This window comes from Symsagittifera roscoffensis, chromosome 5, assembly GCF_963678635.1.
Source record: "Symsagittifera roscoffensis chromosome 5, txSymRosc1.1, whole genome shotgun sequence".
NCBI classification, from domain to species: Eukaryota; Metazoa; Xenacoelomorpha; order Acoela; family Convolutidae; genus Symsagittifera; species Symsagittifera roscoffensis.
Genome location: NC_087066.1, coordinates 41,315,219 through 41,325,437, shown reverse-complemented (window position 1 = coordinate 41,325,437; position 10,219 = coordinate 41,315,219).

The window sequence follows — 10,219 nt, the reverse complement described above, 5'->3', positions numbered from 1 at the left end:
GGAAAATGTTTTTATAGAGATTTCATACAATTTTTTGTACGTATGGAATTGTATGGAATTGTATGAAAAGAAATTTCCCATTTATGAGAATTATTTGATAAGCATTTTTGGTCATCCCGGGTGTAGTCAATTTCTATGCCTATTTTTTGCTTACTTTTCAGTTGGAATCTTTTTTTACTGTTTACTGTTTACTTTCTTACTGTTTACTGTTTACTTTCTCACTGCTTACTGTTTTTTTTCTTACTGTTTAGTGTTTACTGCAGGTACTGCAGGGGCGGATTTGGGGTGGGGGTGGAGGAATTGCAGAAGCTCCCCCTCCCCCCCCCCCCCACTAAGGGTTTCGATCCCCTGCCGACCCAAAGAATCCCCTCTTTTTGCAAATTTATAATCATGTAATAATTGGAATAAATAGTTGACCTGAATTCATTCGAAATTACTTTTTGTCGGATTAAATCTTCTGTCGGCTTGCGCGTTAATGGCACGAAGTGTATTGTCCGTCAATTCTCTCAATTAGGTCAAAGTGGCTTTTTTGTATCGCTTATAAATTCACAAAAAGATCACAAATGATTTGAGCTCACGACAGCCAAATCTTTGAGGTGGCGTTAAAAATTCCACCAAAAGAGATTATTATGAAGTCGAAATTGGCCTGGAGAAATAAACCACTTTGAGCACTTATGTTCAGCCATTTTCTTCATAGTTAGTCGAAACAATAAAAGTCTAGCAACGTACTGATAGTTTCAAGTAATTTGCCTCAAACCAATGATTTGAACGATTAGAACGATTTTTGAGCCCGATTAAAACGTCCCTTACACGTTAATGGAACTAAAAATATCGTACTTTAAAAGTCCCATAGTAGCCAATTAGACAATTTTAAAAACGCCCTAGCTTACGAAAAACAATCAGAGTAAATACATTTAATGAATTTTCAGCCGAGAAGGTCAATATTTGCCAGATGCTATAAAATGGGGCCCGGCCTACTTGCATGGGTGCCGCTTAGCATGCGCCTATTACCGCACTATAATTGAGTTTGTTTTCTCACATTTGCTACTAAAACTCAAACTGATGCGTGCCGCATCAAACTGGAGTAACTATTTTTACTAAGCATAGTAAATGGCGCGCCTGCAAGTCGCTACGCCTCCGTATATATAGCTACATTAAAAAGTGGCTATAGTTAAAAAGTCGAAATTTGTCCGAAGAAAAAAAAACAGCGCAAATATTTCCTTAAGACAATTTCTTGGAAACGCCAACTGTACCAGGCTGACAATTGAGGATTTGGATCTACGCTGTACAATCTTTCTCCTCTTCGGGAAAATAGAAAGTATCCCCGAATAAGTCTTTTGTGTGCTTTTTTGTTTCTACGAAAGATAAATGATCTTCTTTATGATTGGCTCTATTATAATTGGACTGTTCAGTAATTCTCAATATAATCTTGCTTTCCTAACGTTACGGTACGGTACTCGAATTGGTACTTTTAGCCTTTCTGCAAAATCAGGTCTAAGAAATATATAAAGGGAAAAATAAGGAAGGCAATGCTCGTAAATCTCGTGACATAAATGTACTTACCAATTCCCCCACTGCCATTCGGGTTGACATTGGGTATTTTACCCTCTTCTAAATTCCACAAAATCTCAGACCACGCCGTGTTGCCGCATTTGGTGATCCCGCAATAGAGAATGTCCAATTTGGGCAAGAACACGAAACGGTTGATGGACGACGGGGTCGCCAAAGTTGACCAATTTTTGCGTCTAAAACATCTTATAACTTGAGTTGTGATAATTTCTTTTCTTCTGGACGCCCTTTCAAAAGTTTTGCCCCTCGGTTGGCAAATTTTGTTCCTCGCCTATTTTTACCTAATATTTCAGACAAAAGAATTTTAATAGGTGGAGCTAAATTTGTTCTCAACGCTAATTAGAAAAAAAACTAGAAAAACTGGGGCGAAATTTGTTCTCAACGCTAATTAGAACACAAGAACTTTAAAAAATGGGGCGAAGTTTGTTCTCTACATTAATTAGTTCTGTAAGTGGTTTCGTATCGATACTGCGGACGCTAAAATTAGATTTTCAAACTAAAAAATTGTCAAAAAAGTAGCGTTTTGATTTTAACATTTCGAATTGGGCTTGCTAACTTTGAAAAATAGCCACTACAAAGCATTGAAAAAAAACTTTAAATATCCTGAAAAATTAAGTTTAAAAAGTTAAGGTTTAACAAACTCATTATTGCAGCGGCTGTTAATAACCCGACTCCTTTCTCGGTAAATCTCGTCGATCGGCAGATTATTTTCCAGCTCACCATCGGCAAATAATTTCAATTTTGATATGTTTAGGAAAGGGTCCAATGGTTGCGAATAGTTTGGGAATATAGGCCGACAATTTTGTCGTTCTGACGGTTTCGCCCAGTCTTCTTTTTCTTCACGCCTTTCGAACTTCTTCATGCTTTCTTCTTTGGCTGAAAAAGATAAATGCTCGTTTAGATTTATAGTATTGTTACTTTTATATTAGCTCAAAAATCTGCATATTTCATTAGCAGTTTTAGACGGAAATTTTTCTATCTCTTTAGGAGGAAGAGGGGTAACTTTTTAAAAAGAAATATTATCGCAGATTAAATATCTTTTCAATTTTGAGCTTAAGAAGCCGGTATTGTTTGAGATTCTGATGAGCGATTTAGCGATGATTTTTTCTTTGTTTTCCAGCGCTAAATCATCGATGATCATCACTATTTTATCTGTGTTCATCGATAAAAAAAAAAGAAATCATTGATCTATTTCTTGAAGTCTTTCGGCGCCAAAGTAGACTGAGCGCGCCATTTTGGTGAGAAATATCGAAAAATGTCTTTAAAAATCGTGCTTCAGGGCGGTTTTTCAAAATCTGCCTGCTGCGCAGAAATTTTATTATCAAAATAGGGTCATTATTGTGGTTTTTCAGGTGTCAGAAAATCATATTGGTTAACATAAAAATTATGGTAGCTCTAAGGTACCCAAATTACCCAAATTTGGATGATTAGCGCGCTGCCTTTTAATTCTGCTTGTTTTGCTATTTCGTGCGACTCAATCATGCTCAGCAATTGTTCCAACTTGACGTGAAGCAGTCTACTTTTCACTTTTTCAAAATTTTAGAGGTCGCAAATGTAGTACGTTTTGCCTCATTTTTTGCGCGTCTTTGAAGACTTTCAAAGCATTTCAAAATATTTCTGGTAAAAAGAGTTTTGCGCGGGCGCGACCAGTTGCTTGTCTTTTGCTCATCTCTTTGGTAATGCTGGAATTTGAGACATATAAACAGAGATAATGCAATTAAAAAACTATCATAACGAGGCCAAACTGTGCACTGGATAGGCGCACAATTTTGTGTCTGTATTTTCCTGGATTCCGGAGACAGATCTTTAAACAGGTTCCAAAATGTAAGTGGATTCCACTTACAAAAGTTTCGTGGATTCCGCTTACAAATACCTGTAACATAACTTTTGTCGGCACATTTGTTTTGTTGCGGTTTCCGCAACAAGCAAATATAGCTAGTTGTTCTGGATGCCGCAACTGTCAGTGGATTCCGCAAAATGTAAGTGGAAACCGCAAAATGTAAGTGGAATCCTCAATTTTCAGTGCAATCCGGAAACAAAATGCCTATTCAACTTACAATTTGCGGATTCCAATTGCAATTTGCGGATTCAGCTTACAGTTGCGGATTCCGCAACAGTTCAATATAACTATACACATGTCTTACTTGTTTGTGGATTCCTATTTGCCTATTTTTTGGAGCGATTTTGAGTGGTACAATGTTTTAAGTACTCGTTTGTGGAATCCAAAAACAGCAAACAAGATCAAAGAAAAGTAGCAATGTTTCGGATTCCGCCACTGAAAAGCTCATGGAACTACTCACAATTGCTTGAAGGCCATATTCAGACCATTTTCATTTTCATATTCAATTTCTTGAATTTTTTTAATTAGTGCCGTTTTTTCCGTTTTTTCATTTGCGTTGTGTGATGAGGAAACTAAGCGAACGCGTAGAAGGTTAATGAGATAAACACAATGGATGACGGTTTTATTCGAAAACGAACAAAACGAACACTCAACAAATATTTAAAAAGTTCAGAAATTTTTTTCTAAAACTTTTTTTGAAATTCTTTGCAGCATAAATTTTTCTTTTTCATCACGACTGAAAAAGTTTAAACTTAATATGACACCCAAATAATAGTTTAACACCCCGAATACAACACTCCTTCCCATTTTTAATGATCGGAACATGAATAAAGTCATAGATCAGCCCCAAAACAAAAAAAAATCTTTTCGCTACTCATCAAATCAAAATGAAACTGATGGAAGTGAAAACATATGAAATTAATCTTTAAAAAAATCACCGAATAACTGCCTTTTCATGGACAAAATTGGTTTTTAACACCGAAATTTGAATATAAGTATGTTTTTTTTACCTGTTTTGTCGATTTGAGAATAGAGGAAAAAGAGAAGAGGAAATAAAAGCACGTACGCAACAGTTTGCAATTTGAACTTCGAAGCCATTTTTCTCAAACCAAGTTTATTAGAAACGAGACAGATTTAAAGGAGGACTAAAAGTACTAAAGCAGATTTCATAAGCCAATAAATCCTCATTTACCGTCTAACTACACTTATTGATAGCCATTGAAAAAGTGTACAGGCCTGTTTAATTTTTATTTGAGCCATCATAAAATGACACATTTCCAATTTCAATTGAAAATTTAACACCGCTGCTTTCAATTTAGCTTTATGATTGATGCTTTTCTACATTTTTAAATTGAAATGATTTTTCATAAAATTTATTTGTAAAAATCAAGAGCTCTTTTCTGGTCATTTTTTCTTTTAGTTAAAACGCTTCTGATTTAAGAAGTAGATTCAGCAGAGCTTTCTTATGACAAATGATTTTGAAACTGAACGTTAAATCTGTCAGTTAACCCCAACTTTCCTGAGTTTCTGACTAAGTTAAAGAAACTTGAGTTTATATGAAAAGTTTCAATTGTTAAGTTGAATAGATTTGTCGAAATTTCAGAATGCAGCAACACTAGACTTCTCGAATGAAAACTCTTATTCTTATTTATTTGTTCCGATTTTCAGCCGGAACATTCAAGGCAGCCGGAAAGTTCGGGGCTTTGCCCTAATACGAGCAGTCTTGTTCTTTTTGTGTAGAGTGGTGGGGATTTTTAGTAGATACCATAGGAAGGAGACTGTTAGGTAGATCCTTGCGGACGTATGGAAGCGTTGTTTTCGATGTCAGAAAATCATTTTAGTCAATCTATAAATTATAACCGAGAAATTTTAATCGATGGCCCATGGATTTTAATAGATACGATGAAATTTGATACCGAAATAACTTTTTAGAATTTATCACAGAAGTAGATGTTGGAGGTGATCAGGGGGCGGGGGGGGGGGGGGGGAGCATGGAGGACCCCATGTATTAAGATACGTTATAGGTTTCCCGGTCCCCCATGCTATGTATTAAGATAGGTAATAGATTTCCCATGTATTAAGATAGGTTATAGGTTTCCCATGTATTAAGATACGATGTTTTTGTGTTGAGTTTTTGGAAAAATTTTGGAGAAAATTTGAGTTTTGTGAAAAAATTTGGAAAAATTTTGACAAAAATTTCGAGTTGGAAAAATTTTGGCGTGCGTTATCTAATTGTTTCTTGTCCTTGTTGTATAGCTATAATATGTTACCTAGTCATGCTGAAACTTCGAAAAAAGTCAAGTTTTTTGAGAAAAAAATTTAAATTACAAGGAAAGTATATAAATCACTGCATTGTATATTAACTTTACCGCAATAATTTACATTTTATTATCATGAAACCTTAATAATACGACATCTTATATAATTTATTACATCAGAAGAGTTCTTATAAGTCCAATGGTTTTGTATGAATTCCATCATCTTGCACTTGTCTTTTAGGATAAAAATAACTTAGTCCTTTCTTTGTCTGTTCATATGTAGCAACCATATGATTTATAGTTCTGAATCCTCTATTAGTCGATGTTAAGTTGATAGCTTCATCGAGTACTCTCCTATACTTTGTTAAAGTTCGATCTCCAGAGTCTTCTAAAACCCGCTTATTCAATCCTTTGCTGCTAAATTTGAATTTGTCTGACTTGTTGTCATAGCAGCAATATGTCTTACTACATAAACAGAGCATTTCTGTGCACCTAAACTCTTCTTTGAAAAGTCCCGGCTCCCGCTTATCATGTTTTTTATGGATAGTACAACACGTTCGAGGAAAGAAATTAGATTTTGCATCCGCCTTGAAGGAATCTCTGCAATCACTCTCCCTCATTTTTTCCCAAGCAGCTCTCTTATCTGGTTGGATGCAATCGTACAAATTTTCTTCTGCAAGTGCCAAGTAAAGTGAGTCTGTGTCCATCTCCAACTCTTCAAATTTATTCACATCACAGAACTTGTCAAAGAAGTTATAGTAGAGTTCCAACATTCTCAGTTTTGCATACTGAAGTATGAAAAAACCAACAATGATGGGTTCTCTGTGCTCAATGGTTGACTTCAATAACTCCACCTCATATAAGTTCTTCTCAACTGTGTTAAGTCTCTTAAACAGTGGTTCATTGATTGCCTTATCAGTTTTTTCATCGTTCAGATACTTCGTGATTGTATGCCTGGATCTATCCATGATCTGATATCCATAGGAGGAATTGCCCCAGAGCTTCATTGTTTCTGCTACAACTCCTGATGGAGGGTTTTCATCTCCTTCTCTTCTAGCATCAACCACTGACTGAACGAAATTATTAAAGCATTTCCGAGGAGAATTTTCAACAAAACGATAAATTTTGGTGCATGGCAAGCCAAGTTCTAAATAAAAGTTGAAGAGAGGAGTTATAACTGTTCCATTTTCCAGCTTGAAACTAGATATCAACATTCTCTGAGGATGCTTTAACTTTTCGTTCTCGATCGCATAGTTTTTCAAGTAATCTCCAATATCATCTCTTCCGACCTCAATATTTTTGAAAATTGGAGGAAAATTCGCAAATTTCGATTTCAGTTCATCTGGAACAACTAAGTCGCACTGAACGTAACCAAAAAGGGATCCATCTTTTATCTCTGATAGAAGAGAGTCTGTAGAAAGGGGTCTTTTGTAGGGAAAGTGGGTTCTGACGTGATTTTTGATCTTTTCATCGGTTTTGAAACTTTCCCACCAGTCACACTCCCACATTTCTTCCACTTTGTATCCTTTCTCTTTAATGTATTCTCGTCGCATATCATCCATTTCTCTCTTCTTGTTTCCTCGCTCAATATCCTGTTCTGTTAAGGAGGGACGAGCTTCTTCACAAGAACAAAAGTGATAGTAGCATCCGATTGCCTCGAATACTGTTTTACAGTGATCACAATAACCGTCCACATTAAAACAGTCAATTTTCTTCTGTTTTCCAGATGTAAAAAAGCTTTCAATTTTACATTCTGGTCTTGATTCTTGATAGCAAGACATGACCATATTCTAAAAGTTGCGAGTTCGATTATGTCTAGCCTTGAATTTCTGCATATCAGTGTCAAACTCCCATCTCGTATACAGTCCTGTTGGCATATCTTGACACATTGAGAAAGGGTAAAGCTGGCTCGCATCAATTCCAACGATTGACTTACAAATATTTGATGAATTTCTGATGTATGTTTCATCAACTACAGTTTTTCGAGTGAACACAATCGAAGCCCCACCGGTCATGTCTTCTCGTATTTTTTCACAAAAATCTTTATCACTTTCGCAAAATGGATAAAACTTGTAATTTGTAGATTTGTGTACATCCAAGTTTCAACATGTCTATCCCTTTGTTATGATAAAACTAAATCATTTTTTGCATTGCTTCCAGGGTTGGAACTACATCTTTGTTGTTGTACCACTGCAAAAATCTTTGAACACAGTGATTCCGTTTTTCTGCCAAGTTTGTTGTAAGTAACTGTAATTATCTAGACCAGATGCGGGTACAGTGTTGATTTGAAGCTTTTTCAGTGCTTGCTGTTCATCAAGTCCGCTCTTTCTCAGTTTTTTTTTATAATCAGTAAAGTCTTTGTCTAGAGGATTGTTGTTACTAAGTTTACTGAAAAATGCTTCATATGGGGGCAGTCCTGGAAAATCAAGTTTGTCAGGGTTGTCAAACCACTCATAAGGAAAGAATCCTTTTGTTTCACTAGCTTTATAAGCTTTGAGAAATGAGTCTAGAGTTGTTGCTCCACCCAGAAATTTCATAATGTCAAGAAATTGTACATCTCCAAACTTGAAAGATATAAAATCATTTGCTTTTTTGATAACGGATGTTTCTTGCTCTTTATCGCGAATCAAATAAGGGATTAAATAGGACTTGATCAAATTTAAGTCATATCTACCACAGTTAAATCCAAAAACAGGTAAAGTTTTTATATATCTCTCCAGATGTTGTTTCAAATCGATGAGTTGATTTTTCTGAATTCGCAAGAATTGAGTTGACATATCTGCTTCTTCCAAATCTTCAATACATTCGTCTTCGTACTCAAACTTGTTACTTGAAAAATTCTGGCCTCGCTCATTCAATTGATCAAAGATTTTTTTTCATTCTTTCATTGACAGCAACTTCAATATCTTGGAAATTTGTTCTCATCTCCAGCTTACTTTTCTCAGCCAACAGTTCGAGCTTGCTTACAAAATCAATAATCAAATTTTGTGGATCCTTGTTGTACAAAAAGATGGGTTCATCAATCAGATTCGATGATATAGATACTGAAATAGGAACATGTTTTCCGATCCAGGTAGTAGTTTGTGTTTCTTTTAGTTCTTCTGTAGGAACACATATCGACTCAAAATCGAAAATTGCTAGGTTTTTGAAAGGTTTTTATCATCGGAAACTGGAAGATTGAATCCTTCTAGCTTTTCAAACAAGGTTTCGCGAAGCTCATATACGTTCTTTGGGTAAATATGTTTCACACGATCCTTACATCTGAGAAAATGTTTGTTGAGAAACTCGGATCTTTTGAAGAAACTATCACAACTAGGGCACCGGAAACACTTAAAGAAGCGATCTTTATTATTTGTATGAATGATATGATTGTTGAATCTCAGTAATTTGACTGTTTTATCAAATCTACCAATACTTCTTCGTGCTAGTTCTCCAACATATTCTCCCTCTTGAATATCAAAATCGTAAATAAACATGTTGCGTTCAATTATTTCCTCGACAACAGGTAAGTCTTCAACGGAAACTCCACGAAAATTCTTAGGATCATAACCAGATTTTGTTATGAATTCTGTAAAATATCTGGAGTTGTGAGTGTCGAGATCATTGTGTCCGTTCATGTACATGGCCAATGCGCGGAATAGACACAAATGATCTTTGTAAGGTTCCTTGTCCTTGTTAGATAAAAGACAGTTAACAGAATGGTTTTTCAGTAGAGGTTCGGGTTAGACAGAGTCTGGACATCCCATTGGGATGTTTTTCAGCAAAGCAGCAAAAATTGTAACGTTAGTAATCAACTTGAATCTCCATTTTGTGTTTTGGCGTTCTTGCGTACATTGCTCCACAATATCAAATTTTTCTACTTTCCCTTGGATTGTTATCAAATCCGCTTTCGTACAAAGTAAGTGGGATTTTTCACACAGAGTATTGTTTTCATGCGCGTAGAAATATTGATATTCACCAGTCTCAATATTTCGAAGAACAAAACCCAGAGCAATGTTGATTTTGGCTGCAGAATTGAGCTTGTTGAAGTCTTCTTCAAGTTTCTCGTTAATTATTTTAGTATCTAACTTGGACATTTGGAAGTTAAATACCTTATTTCTCCCATTTTCCATCTCCGTATCCACTAGAAAATGCTGACATGCACCAAGTTCCTCCTTTCAATTTTTCACCATCTTCCCCCTCATCCTCCACAATTTTGTTCAAGTCGGCTACCGTATCACTTGGCTTCCGTTGTTTCGCTCCATGTTCCTTTCTCCGATGTTGCTGGAGAGAGTAGTAACTCGCGAACTCTCGCTCACAAGAAGAACACACCGTTGATTGCAAGGAACTTGCTGGAGCATGTTTCTTAGCAACATGATAGTTCATCTCGTCCTTGTTCTTTGTATGAAAATGACATTTGGAACACTTACGTTCCTCCTGCTTTTCACATCTTTTTTGATGTCTGGCAGCGTTTTTTCGAGTAAACATGTTTCCGCAGTCCTCACATTTGACTTTCTCATTTCGGTTAAGTGCAGGCATTATCTAAAAATAAATGGGACTTTTGAAATGTTCC